This window comes from Phymastichus coffea, unplaced genomic scaffold (assembly GCF_024137745.1).
Source record: "Phymastichus coffea isolate CEN01 unplaced genomic scaffold, Cenicafe_Pcof_1.1 PCOF00020, whole genome shotgun sequence".
In the NCBI taxonomy this organism is placed as follows: domain Eukaryota; kingdom Metazoa; phylum Arthropoda; class Insecta; order Hymenoptera; family Eulophidae; genus Phymastichus; species Phymastichus coffea.
In genome coordinates this window covers 567,537-582,335 of record NW_026706831.1, presented here as the reverse complement: position 1 = coordinate 582,335, position 14,799 = coordinate 567,537, and the positions used below count along the sequence as shown (strand labels likewise).

The 14,799-nt window shown below is 31.8% G+C and overlaps 1 long non-coding RNA gene across 1 annotated transcript; it reads left to right on the top strand.

The window, feature by feature from the left end:
• Positions 1 to 245: 245 nt before the first annotated feature.
• LOC131675373 (uncharacterized) lies at positions 246 to 1,481 on the top strand. The gene is made up of 3 exons (XR_009303051.1): positions 246 to 501; positions 577 to 701; positions 807 to 1,481. It is a non-coding gene; the product is annotated as an uncharacterized LOC131675373 (long non-coding RNA).
• The last annotated feature ends 13,318 nt before the right edge of the window (positions 1,482 to 14,799 follow it).

Sequence of the window (14,799 nt, the reverse complement as noted above, 5' to 3'; positions counted from 1 at the left end):
GTAACATACTGTCTTGATTCCCTTATAGTTTTCTTAAATGATAAAATTTGTAATAATGGAAAGAAGGGAAATAGTGAGAGCTGGAAATTTACTTAGTTTTAATTATATTCAGCAACGTATCATCAGTACATTTGCTGACCTCTTCAGGCTGATTTCTCTCGTAGTCAAATTATTATAGGCTAAAACGAATAGCTTGTAGCCAGTCATTACAGTGATAGACTGAGTGATACAGTGATAAACAATAATTCAGTATTGATTAAATTGTGGCATCAATGAATTATCTAGTCATTTCATTTTTTTTCCAGGTATAACAAGCCCTTACTCAACACCCAAAGGAAATCGGCAAGTCCGATTTTCAATAACACCGAGAATGACAGCTCCATTGTGTGAAGAATATAGAAATCCTACATCCCCCTCTCAATGTTCCGATAATTGCTTCGCAACGACAGCCTATAGTTAAACCTATTTTTCTAAATATCAAGTTCCGACCACAGAATTCACGTAAGAAAACCAATTTTTTTCACGCAGTACTTGTAAGTTTTATAACGATTTATAATTTTTTTATAATTTTTCCAGTTAATATACGTCCATCAGTAACCCCACAACATCAGCTACTAATAATCGTGTCAAACGTTCTAGTTCTGCCATCTTACTATTAACGGAAAATAACAATAATCTAAACCGTGAATTCATCTCCATTGGTAATTTTGTAGCTTTTCTCAAGTAATAAATATGTAAAAAGTTAACAATGTGATGCGTTTCACAGTTCAATTTTTAAATAACATTCACAACGTTTGATTTCATAGAAACCAATCATTTTGAGGTTATCACTGAAGATATACTGATCAATCCACAGTTATTACAAACGTCGTCGCCGAATGATAATCTAGCATTGTTAAATGTGATGAATGACAATGATGACGCGCAACTGAATTGTGAAGAAAACAGTACTAATGAAGAAAGTAGTCAAAAGGAGGACGAAGAGGAAGAATTTCCACCCTTTCATAACAACAACGAAACTCTAAATCTTGTAAATGAGCAAGACGAAAACAGCCACGTATATGTAAATATTGATGTAACTGAGAACGCAAGAGATAACGATATCAGTGAATCTGATATCGTTCTCGCTTCGCTCAGGCGTAAACGCCACACGAGACAAGAATCTACTTTCCCGCACTTGTAATGTACTATTAAGATATCTTTCTGTAGACATCTTTGAAGTGAACTTTAAATTGATGACTAAGATTTCATAAACAAATTTTTTTTAAAAACTCCTCTCTAATATAACATTATGTTATCTTTACTACTTGACGTTAAGATATCTTCAAAATGGATAGTTCAAGTCAACATTCCAGACAACTCATGTTTGCCTGGGTAACCAAGCCTGATAAATGACGGATGGATCTCTAACAAAGCATTCGCTCATTATTCATAAAAATCTCTTTTCATGAATTCATCCAACAAAATAACCAACCAAGGTATAATCATAACAAAACGACTAAACATTTTTATGTCTAGTTATATAATTTTATAAATTTAACGTATAAAGTAAAAACAATCAATTTTATTTTACGACCAATAAATTTATTAATGTATTTAAAATTTGTTCTAAAAATGAAAACTTCATTCAAATGGATACACGAATAATTACATTAATCGTTATGTATACAGCTACAGGTATTAAAGAAAGATTTATTACCGACAGAGATTCCTGTTTTAGCCAAAGTAAATGCTTATAGAATATATCTGAAATGATTGTGGGATAGCGTGTGGTTGCACCAAGAGACATTTTGACAGCAAAGGGAGCAAAATTATAAAAATGCACGACGGATAAATAAGGAAGGGAACCAAAAATAACATCTCCCAGAATTCTAACACGGGTTCGATCATCAATACGGTACCTGCCATCAATTCCTCCGGGGACCTATTCTGAAAAAAAATTTTAGCACGGGGCCTATTCTGAAAAAAATTTTTAGCACATGTCATAAGCATTTATCACATCTAAAGTGATTAATTCTGTGGTAAACTGAAGTGACAAACTGATTTACCACAAAATTTTTTTTCAGAATAGGACCCCCGGGTTGCAGAATTCGTAGCTAATAACAGAAACAAAAGACAGTACAGCTCTGTATTACTCTTAGACGCGAAGCAAGCATTCGACAGAGTCTGGCACGATGGACTAATTTTCAAACTCATCCAGATAAATTGCCCTCACTACTAACTAGCACAACCCTATCTTTTCTTTCCGACAGAACATTTAGAGTCCAAGTCTAGAAAACCCACCCAGACCCCCATCCTATAACAGCGATTATCCCCCAAGGCTCTAGCTCTCACACTCTCTCTTCAGCATATACTGCCATGACATCCCCAGACAAAATAACATAATGACAGCCCAATATGCTGATGACATTGAAATATTGTATGCATTAAAATGCAAAAATTTCTGCGCCTCTGTCGTAAACAAATTCATCCTTAAACTTCTTAATTGGTACCATAATTGGGGCTTTAACCTTAATGAGACGAAGTACGAAGCAACCTTCTCCCACCGTAACATCCATCCTTTTAGAAGACTTGGTAACTGATGGCCATAAGATCCAATGGAGTAATTCTGCGAAATACCTGGGCGTGGTTTTCGACAGAAAACTCTCTTGGACTACACAAACTTGGACTACCGTAAAAACAAAGTTAACGAGGCCTTTGTTTCTCTAAAATCCTTCTTTAACGACATAAATATCTTCCAATAAACTAAAATTCGTGCGTTTAATGCTATTATTCGCAGCATTAGCAGCTACGCCATCCCAGTTTGGAGAACCTCATCACCATCATCATTATTCATTCATGTCTCACCTCACATCTATGGTTTAGAACCTTCGGGTTGGTAACCATGAGAAGGGGTTTTAGTTGGTAGGTACCTCTGGGGCCTTATTGTGGTGTTGGTCATGCGCCCTTGGACGTTGCACAGTGCATTGTGCGTCGATCGTGCCTGTCACAAAGCCAATGTTAATTTGAATAAATTAAATTAACAACAAAAATAGTATTTATCATATAATAAAATATGATCACATTTAAATATACAATAATAATAAATAAGCAGATTTTTTTTATAAATAATCAGCTTCTCTTGGTAATTACATTTAAGGCGGGCCGTATTACAGAAATTTAATGTTAACGAAAAATAGAAATTATCTAGATAATTAGTTACTTATATTTAGTACTAAGTATATATAAATGTAAAATTTTATGAGGTGTAATAAATTTTTATTTATTTTTATTTTTGATTTGATATCAGACTAAAAGAGAATTTTTGTAATAATTTTGGCATTGGTATTCGTTAATTAGATTGTATGATAAATTTCGCAAAGAGCGTCTTTTATCAGATTCTATAAAAAATTTCACAAATAATATTTGTAATTATATTTGAAAAAAAAATTCGAAAGCACTTTTGATAATTATCGTCATGGCACGTTTTTTTGACAGTTAAATGTCAGTACCTTTGATTTGAGTTAATATTTTTGCAATCTAAACAGAGAGATTGCTTAAAAAATAACGAATAATTTCGTTGGTTGTTGGTTTTTATAGCTTTATTAGAAAAAACGGTGCTAACGGCATTAGAGGAATGTTTCTCGAAAAGCGAAAATAATTTTTTTATTTGTATTTTTACCATTAGTTTTCCATCTCTTTTAACCGTTCACACCACAATCTGGAAAAAGATTCGTGAACATTCCGCATATAAGGTCACTATGACGGTTCGTACACCTTTTAATTGGAAAACACGAAATATTGAAAAAAATACCTTTTCCTTATAAAGATTCTAAAAAATGTTTTATTCAACCGATGGACACGAGTTTCAATTGTCTTCTTACCTTTACGAGGTTATAAAAGGATAAAACAATATTTAGAGAAAGTTGCACGAGTTAAGTTACCATAAAGTGATAACATTTAAGATCTGAAACCACGAAAATTCGAGAAAAAATTCCGTATATTTAAAATGCTCTAAAAAATTTCCCAGTCAATAAATCTCTATAAAAAGTGTTTTATCTCTCCTTTGATCGTACATACAAGAGCTTGAAAAAGAATATAGAAAATTTCCTCGTACAGGATCGCGCTATGACGGATGTTACTTTATGAAAAGTGTTTTTATGGTGACTTCACTTATTTCAAAGTCAGCTATGGTTATTTATTGCATGTGAATAGTAATATAAAAATCTAGTAGCAATAATTTATCCATCACTATGTTCAGATTAACAAAACAGAAAATAGTTTTTAAACTATCGACTTATAGTTTTTTGCATATAACCACAAAAATACTTTTAAATATCTACTAATTTTTTTTATTAGTAAAATTTCATGTGATACAATATATCATATAAAATCTCTTCCATGATATTTTATTCAAAAGAAATCTTTTATCGTATGAGAAAATCCTTGTCATGATATTTTTTATCGAATGAAATTTCTTGCATTACCAAGAAAAGATTTTGATATGACAAACACTTCTTTCGATATAAAATATTATGACAAAAATTTAATAATTCTCAGACTTACTGTATCTATAAATCTTTATCTTGCCACTCCCTCTATATATCGGTATCATTTATCTTCGTAGATAACAATCAGATAGTTTCACCTTTAGAAAATTTTGAAAGAAAATAAGTTCCCAGCAATTCTAGAGGTTCGCTATTAGAATAAAGTAAATTAAATTTAAAAAATAAAACATTTTTTATATTTTATTTAAAAAATCATGAAAGTAAACACGATTAGAACAATTCATCCTTAAATGATGTACATTTTAAAACTATAATTGATTTTCAAATCTTTACACGGAAAGTTATTATAACCGAAGTTTTTCTTAAGTTCTTAACGAAAATATCGTTAAAAAGTATTGAAAATCAATGCCGCGATGCGAGACTAATTTACTAAACTTGTTTAGATAATTTTTTCTAATAAACATTAAGATCTCTAAATCGATATACACAGTTGAGAAAATTTTTTCTAAATAATCCAAAGTACATATCGAATTTTGAAAAAAATAACTATCAAAAACTGGAGGTTTTGAGGAACTCTTTAAAGTTTGTTTGGCATTGAAACATTAAATAATGAAGAAATTTAAATAGAAGTTCATTGTTATAGTTATTAATTGCAAGAAAAGAAACAACCAATTTTAGAGCTTAAAGTCAGAGAAAATATTTTCAAAGATAGACTTTATAAAGTAGACCTATATAAAGTTTATAAACATCAAAAATTGAAATTTTGTTCCTATTATATTGGATGCTTCAACATCATCATTATAATGTTCTATTGTAGAAGTAATTTATTTAAGAAAATAGCATAAGGTCTCATTTTATGTTCTCTATGCTACTCTCACTCAAATTTAAGTTGCTATTATCACTTAATTATAATTAAAAATTAGGTTTCAAAAAATTATATATATAATTTATTTGAAAGAAAAATCAAATTCTAAAATAGGAAGAGCACAGAGAAATTAATAGAAGTAAACTTCTTCAAGCCCATTTGTTAGAGTGAGATGAAGGTATATGGAAATGTCGAAGGGTGATATAAATTTCGAAAGTAAATTATAAATATTAATTTAACTTTATTTATAAAAATGGTGTTTGAATGTTGGACTCTGCTGAGACGCGCCACCGAAGGCGACGAGTCCAGTCTCTCCTCCGACCTTTTTCCATCCCCTCTTCAAGGGCCTAAAGGCCGGGGCGTGGTGTTATACTCCGACAGGCTTACTATATCTTCGGTTTTCTTTCTAGATGCCTTTCTGGTGACTACAGACTTGCTGTTTTTAAATTGAGGGATACTCCTTTTCATAACACGTGTTACGCTAGGAAATGTTCGAGGAAATCTCCTTCTCGGCGTACACTGCTGGGGGAGAGTTTTTCCCCATCGGCTCAAGCGCGCGCAGGCGACTATTAAAATTGTCAAAAGACCGTCACAACATCTTTCGGACAGATGTAGTCCTTTTTCGCTGGCTTTATTACAATCGTTTATTTGCTCGTTGTTTATATTTTTTATTCGCTCGATTGTGACCGTACCGCGTTCGAGGAGGCTAGCGACAGTCGTGAGCCAGGTAAGCTACATAAATTCAAACCCCATTTATTACTAAGAATGACCAATTTTCCTTTTCGTGCTCGATCTTTTTTTTTTAATAATTATGATCAACGCGTTCAAGCCAGCTGCGCGCATCATGTTCTATCGTCTTTTTTTATTTTATGTCGTGTTGTTCGGAACACCATTGTCTTATAAGAGTAGCTAATACTTGTACTTTTTGACTTACAAGTGTCGTCAAGTGCGTTTCACGTGCTCATGTCTTGTGTATATTCAGTAATATACTTTCATATTTAAATCGAATCAGAATTATTATGGGCGAAATAAAGAAATTTTAAGTATACTACGAACATAAAACAATTGTATGCTTTGAAATTCTTACCATACGTTGATATTCGCCGATTTAGCAATATTTTAAATCTAATTTCTCAGGAATCGCTCAGGAATATCATGAACGCTCCATAGTTCGCACCTCGAATTTCCTGGTGCGTTTTTCACAATAAATGTTTTAGTGAAAAAAGTGCCAAAAATGACCTTTTTTCCGACCCATTCCCTTATTTACTCTTGAACCACGCAACAAACGAGAAAAATGTATAGAAAAAATATTGTAGAGCGTGCAATTTTCAGTAAAATGCCATGGTTCAAAGTTGTTTCAAGGTTGTCAATTTGCCTCGGCTGTAGCCAAAAAATAGAAAAAAAGAAAACTCGAAAAAAACAGTTTATTTTTGTATTCGGTTTGCAGTTAACAATATCAATTCAATAATTCATTAAAAAAGTCCACATTTTAGAAGCTTTTTTGCATTAACACTGTCTTGGAAATAAGCCATCGACACTTGCCGCGATTTTTTTATGTATATGTGGTGAGCGCACCGAGCATTCGAACCAACATTCGAACGTGGTTGAGAAACAAAAGTGTGAGCATAGCAACGAACATTCATTTCATTTAATAAAAAAACATTTCTATAGTTAGTCTGTCAATTGTATTCTTAATAAACAGGCGGTTTAATATTAACCAATTGACTTATTACTAATAGGAGTAAACTACCCGAATAAATAGCCATTATTTCTATATATACTTCAAAGTTTAACCCATTAAGGCCCAGGCCAAACCTGGGAAAGATAGCGCCAAACTAACTATGCCAATCGTAGCTAAATCGTAAAAAAAAATACCCGTGTTTTTTCTTTTGCCATTTTCAATTGTTTATAAAAAATTATTTAAACAAATTATCAAAAAGGTATTATTTTCAAAAAACTGATAGTGGCAATCGATTCTACGGGAAAAAACATGAAAGAAATGTATATAACGTTTTTTTGTCAGACGTCAATTTGTTAGTGTAAAACGGCTATAAACAATTGCAAGTCTGTCAGGTAAATGTGTATACGCCAAATCCCAAGCAAAATCTATTGCCGATAGCGCCAAACTAACTATGCCAATCGTAGCTAAATCGAAAAAAAAAATACCCCTGTTTTTTCTTTTGCCGTTTGCAATTGTTTATAAGAAATTATTTAAACAAATTATCAAAAAGGTATTATTTTTAAAAAACTGATAGCGGCAATCGATTCTACGGGAAAAAACATGAAAGAATTGTATATAACGTTTTTTTGTCAAATGTCAATTCGTTCCAAAAACAAATAACTGTAAAATAAATGTACTAGAAATGTCCAAATATACTAAAAACTTTTGTAATGAAAACTGAATCCATAATATTACATAAAACCGTTAGCCCGCCACTCAAACGTGATCTCTAACACGGTTTCAATAGAAAAAAAATTTTGCAAACTCTTTGCAACTTCGTAACCCAACAATTACTATGTTAGTCAAATTTCCAAATGTACAATTTGTGAAAATTCAAAGCTTTCTGTCCTATTTTCTTAAACAAATTGACGTCTGACAAAAAAACGTTATATACATTTCTTTCATGTTTTTTCCCGTAGAATCGATTGCCGCTATCAGTTTTTTGAAAATAATAACTTTTTGATAATTTGTTTAAATAATTTTTTATAAACAATTGCAAACGGCAAAAGAAAAAACAGGGGTATTTTTTTTTTCGATTTAGCTACGATTGGTATAGTTAGTTTGGCGCTATCGGCAATAGATTTTGCTTGGGATTTGGCGTATACACAAGTACCTGACAGACTTGCAATTGTTTATAGCCATTTTACACTAACAAATTGACGTCTGACAAAAAAACGTTATATACATTTCTTTCATGTTTTTTCCCGTAGAATCGATTGCCGCTATCAGTTTTTTGAAAATAATAACTTTTTGATAATTTGTTTAAATAATTTTTTATAAACAATTGAAAATGTCAAAAGAAAAAACACGGGTATTTTTTTTACGATTTAGCTACGATTGGCATAGTTAGTTTGGCGCTATCTTTCCCAGGTTTGGCCTGGGCCTTAATGGGTTAAACTATGAAATTCCATGATTTAATCAAAATTTTTTTCATGTTAACCAACTCGTACGATTTTTAAAATGATAACTCCGATTTTCATTAAACCTTTCCGGGAAATATAGCAGCAACTTTATACTATTATTTCAAAAACACATTTCGCAAAATTTTTTTACGACTTTTCTAGAAATATTTTACGATATATTTCTACAAGGTTTCTCCAAAATGTTTGACCAGAGAAATAAATCTTTCTGGGGCACATTGCTGCAACTATGCTTCATTATTTCAAAAACATGTTTCAGAAAACTTTTTTACGATTTTTCTAGAAATATTTTAGGATGTGTTTCTAGAAGGTTTTTGCAAGGTTTCTTCGAAATGTTTGAGCGGAGAAATAAATCTTTTTGAGAAACATTACTACAACTATGCTTCATTATTTTAAAAACACATTTCAGAAAATTTTCTATAAGGTTTCTGCAAGGTTTCTTCGAAATGTTTGACCGGACAAATAAACCTTTCTGGGGCACATTGCTGCAACTATGCTTCATTATTTCAAAAACATGTTTCAGAAAACTTTTTTACGACTTTTCTAGAAATATTTTACGATATGTTTCTGCAAGATTTCTGCAAGGTTTTTTATGTGATATTTCAGGAAAAATTTCTAGCGACATTTTAAAATATTGCATTGTTTTATTCCCTAAAATATTTTTACCGGGTTCCGCAGAAACATTTTCACTTGGTTTCGTTCGAATAATTCACTGAATCATTTGTTGTAACCTGTCATGCTGTGTGGGCAGTGTCTTTTCGAATATTATTTCGGAGTTTCAATTAATATCTGCTCTGATTTATTATTAGTGGTAAGTACATATTATTTTTCTGTACTCTTATAATTCACATAATAATTATTGATAGTATAATTTTAGTCTATTTTTCATAGGCATATGAAATAATGAAATTTGTTAAAAAGTAATAACAGTTATTGAATGAGCTTACTTCATATTTATTCTAATCATGTTTCAAAATAAAAATTGTAATTTCTTTATAAAGTCTTTAGATTATAAACAATTTGTCTAATTTATAAATTTTGATTTTAAGAAATTTTGACTATAGTCAAGACAAGACAAGACAAGACAAGCCAAGACAAGCCAAGCCAAGCCAAGCCAAGCCAAGCCAAGCCAAGCCAAGCCAAGCCAAGCCAAGCCAAGCCGATAGGCTATGCGTGCGTCCACCTGGAACCAGTGCATCAGGGAGTGGCTTTATAGAATCTATTTTACCTATTCTTCGCGTGGGTAAGTATATAGTAGTTTGAATTTTATTTTTATATTTTATATAATTTGTGATTGCAAACCGTTCTTTTTTTAAAATTTCACATGAATAATTTATTTTATAATTATTGAACATACATTTATTTCTTAAAACGTTCAAACTGAAATAGAATTCAAATAGTATTAATTGATTTATATATAAAAGATATAAAATAATAATTAATATTTTTCCGCGTGAGAACATACAATTGATGGAACAAAAAATTATAGTACTAAATTAATTTGTTTTGTTACAGCAGTTGATACGATGGCTAACGATCCAGTGCTGAGTATGGAGATTTGTCTACTCTGCGATAAATCAATATTACCGCAGACCAACGTTCGCGAGATCAAAGATGAGGTTTTGAAGAAAGTTTTAGAAACAAGTAAAGCACGACGTGATAATAGACATTAGACGGTAAAGCGTGAAAAATCTATTACTGTTCACGAGAGTTGCGGAAAAGCGTATACATAGCAATCAAAAATCGATGCGTATAAACGACGGGTAGAAAAAGAAAAACAGAAAGCCAAACATTTACGTATCACTCGTTATGTAACGACGGTTGATTAGTTAGATTTTAGCAACTTTTGTTTTATTTGCAGAAATGATACGTCATGTGAATTTTTGTAGCGACAGAAAAAAAAAGTTTTGAAAAACGTGAAACTTGATTGTGTAACTAATAACGAATTTAAGCAATCAACAATAAACAAATGTGACGTATTGAAAAGTAAATTTACTATCGAAGTATTAGCTCGTATCAAAAGTGTTGTTGATTTAGTTGAAGTCGAGGCTATGTATCACGGCACACAATTGTTTAAAAAATTTGCAAAATGGTGCCAGAAATCACACCTTGGTAGAATCAATAATACCGCGAAAGTAGCTTAATTTATTGCATCGTATGTTATGGAAAATAAAGAAGAATATCAATTTAATATTAAAGCAATATTAAAAAATTTCGAGGGCAATCGTAACGTCGGCATTTAATATTTGAAAGACCATTTGCATACATTATTCAACAGTGATATTATTATCCATCCTTCGAAAGATGGTCATATTCTAAGTTTATTGATGCTGGAGAGACAGTTGGTATAAGAAACAACAAACTTTAAATGATCAGGAAGAGCGTGATAATATTTGCAAATTAGCAGGTAAAATACTATTCGAAGATATCCGAAAACAGGTTCACAATACGGACAGTTATCCTGCGCCAGAGAATTTTGTTGATCAGGTTAATGGTGATATATCGCGGTCTCTCTAGTTATTATTAAGAGAAATTATTCTCAAAAACAAACGTAACCCACTTGAATTGGAGCCGTTAATTGTAACTCTAGCACACATAATTATTTCTGCTACTCGTCTGAGATCAATTTTTATCACCTATCCTTATCGGATTCGATGCTATGTTTGACAAACTTTATGGGTCCTGGGAGCTTGTACAAACTTTGAATGCTGCAGACCTATGTGCATCGTATGATGAAATTCGTTTATTTGAAGCTTCATGATTAAATCATTCGGGAAGTGAGGGAAAAAAGAAACCTATGAAGATGATTTCATCCAGATGGTTTTTGACAACGCTGACCATGACATACGAACAATTGAAGGATGAAATACTTTTCATGTAGAAGGCGGTATAGATATACTTACACCTGCAAATGTAGTTTCTGCGAGTGAATGGGTGCTACAGTTGAAAAAACTACCGAAATCATTCGATTTAGGTAAATTTGGTAAAATTAATTTAAAATATATAAAATAATACGAATGTAAAAAGGTATTGAAAAATGTTGATGTACTCGATTTAAATATGTTCTCTAAAGTCGATCACGTAGTAAAAATACGCGCCACAAATTTACCATGGTTATTCGGGAAAATTAAATATCCAAAAAATTTTAAGGGCTGGAACGGGTTTATGGAACATGTTATGCAACATCAACATTATGCTAAAAGTAAAATTAGATTCATCCCATTATCATTAATAATCCGACTAGCGATTATGATACTTTGTTTACTGCTTTACGGATGGCCGAAGACAAACGTAAACTGCTTGGTCAGAAAGATATATTTGTCATCTTTGACGAACCACAATTTCGTAAAGCTAGACGAATTTCACAAGTATGTTGGAATAAGGGCGACTTAACTTATGTGCATACAAGCTTAGATGGCTTACATTTGCTCTTTTCTTTCTTAAAATCAATCGATTTCATTATAAATGGCAGCGGCCTCCGAGATCTATTTAGCAAAATTTACGCCGAAAAATCAATTGACAAAATTTTTATAGTCGATCCATAAAGGGACATACATTGTCACATTTAGCTTTAGGTCGATTAATTCATTTTAATATAGACTGGACGGCAGACGAAGATATAGTACATTACGATACAAGTGCGGGAAAGTAGATTCTTGTCTCGTGTGGCGTTTACACCCGAGCGAGGTGAGGGTGGAAAGGTACACGAGACGAGAAACTCTTTCCCGAACATGTGCCGTACCGTATTTTTTTATATGACGTATGGAAAGTGTGATTTTCAACGCACGTTTTCTACCGAATGTAGGAAAGACGCACTTTGCGCACGGAGTATCGAAAAGTTATTTACTGAAATTCTAGGCGATTTCAATAACATAATAAATAAAATTGACGATGAAAAATTCGTAAAAACAGATGTAAAATTTGTCAATCACTTTGAAAATTTAAAAAAAAGAGGACCAACTGTAAAACTTTAGAGCGTTTATTATGATTTAGTTACCTTAGTGAAACAATTTATAGAAGCTGAGCGGTTAGGTAATTGGGAGTTACATTTGCACATTGTGCGTAAGATGCTTCTTTTCTTTCATGCGACCGGACATTTCAATCATGCAGAATCTGCCCACATATACCATCAGAATTTATATCAATTCGAAAAAAATGGACAAACGGAATATGAAAAGTTTCTAAAGGAAGGATATTTCACGGTTAGAAGATTAGAAAAATATTGTGGGATCTAGTCGGATATGGCCATCGAGCAAATATTGATACGTTGCATAAAAACAAGAGGTCTTTTAACACGCGGGAGAGGTGTAAGTGAGGCTGTGCTAGCAAAATTTATTTTAAATATGCCATCGTTAGCTGCTCTTACCGACGTTATTCATTCTTTTTATAACGTTACTTTTGCTTCGTCAGAACAGTATATAAATGCTCGACCCAGCAGAATTGAACGTGACGCTGAAGATTTAGAAAATTATTCGAATTTTTTATAACCTACAATCCTTTTCCAAGATCAAATAAAGTAACTTGTATAACGTCGGGTAGAGAAGGCAATGACAAAGTCAACGTCTATATGTTAGCAAAAATATAGGGTTAAATTTAATAGAGGGCATTATAGAATTTAGAAATTTTTAATTTAAACGAGCGCATCGAGTCGTATCTTTGCAAAGTGCCAACGCTATAAAAATCATTGGAAAAGAAGTAATTATTAATTCGAATCTAATTTTTAAAAGGATAATGCACGTATGGATAAAAAGGCCGAACTACGAAGTTATTTTGAAAACGAGTTAGCGCCATTCCCATTATCTATTTTTAACAACACTTTTTTTCGCAAAACCGAGAAATCAAAATTATATGACGCTTTTACACCACTGAATGAAATGCCACATAATTATATCGATGTTATCGACGGAGGTTTTCTTAATGCATAAAGTAGTGTGGCCGAAAGATGTAACTTATGATGAGATCATGAATTGTTACGTAGAAATCCTTAAAAATTACAGACAATAGTTGTATAATTTTTTATGAGTACCCAGATGCAAAAGAAAAATCAACCAACATTATAGAGCGGCAGCATAGGCAATTAAAATACTCTACTACAATAATTTTTTGAATTGAAAATGATAGCCAGTGTTGCACAAGAAAATTTTTTCGCCAATGAACAGAACAAAAAAAAGATTTATTGAGAAATTACGGATAGTTAGAACAGACCGGTTACAGAACAAAACAAGTCGTTGAAGACGCTGATAGAATGATTGTGGAAACGGCATTAGAAATAGCGACCGATGAAAAACTAGCTATTATAATAGCTGAAAGATTTTGACATTTTAGTTATTCTAACATTACTTGCCTAGAGTGATAGGAAACTTTATTTTTTGAAACCAAGTAAAGGGACTATTGAAGAAAAATTGTATAGCTGTGACAGTTTTACTTGCCCAAATTTAAAATATTTAGTAGGATTTATACATGCAATGACTGGCTGTGATACTACCTCGGCTTTTTACGGTTACGGGAAAACTAAAATAATAAAATTACTTAGTGATAATGAGAATATTGTAGAAAAAGCTCTAATTTTCAATGACAAGGACGCTGACAAAAAAGAAATAGAAAATGCTAGTCTTTCAATTATTGCAGCTATGTATAGTAGAACATACAATAATTTAAATTTAAATGAATTACGGTATCGATTGTTCAATAAAAAATCCCATAACAAATCATTTCAATCAGTTTCGTTACCTCCAACGGATTCAGCATGTATACCGCGTTTATTTTAAAATATAAGATTGGTTGGCTATCGAGCTTAATCCTGAAGAGTGGGGTTGGGTACTAAAAGAAGGTAATCTAGAGCCTATTTACGGTCGAAAGGATGTTGTACTAAGACTTTTTGAAGGACATGAGTTGTAATTGCAAGAAAGGATGTAGCACGAGATGTAGTTGCGTTAAGCATGTTGTTTTGTAATTGTACTTCATTAATTTAATTACATAGGAACTTCAATTAATTAAACATTTCTGTTCTTAACTAATATTTTCTCAAATTAAAAAATAAATTGCCTTATTCAAAAAAATTAGATTCATATCTATCGTGTAATTTTTTTCAACAACAGATTATCTTATGAGATAAACAACTAATGAGGTACACTTATTCTATATATTTTTGTAATATCGGCCATCTCAAAAAAATTTTTTATATTTTGTAGTTTTATCTTTCAAATCACCCAGGGCATAGTGATTTTCAGAAACTTACCTGTGTATTTTGTTCAATATTAAATGCAGACTAATGATTTAATTATTTGTTAATTATATTATAAATAT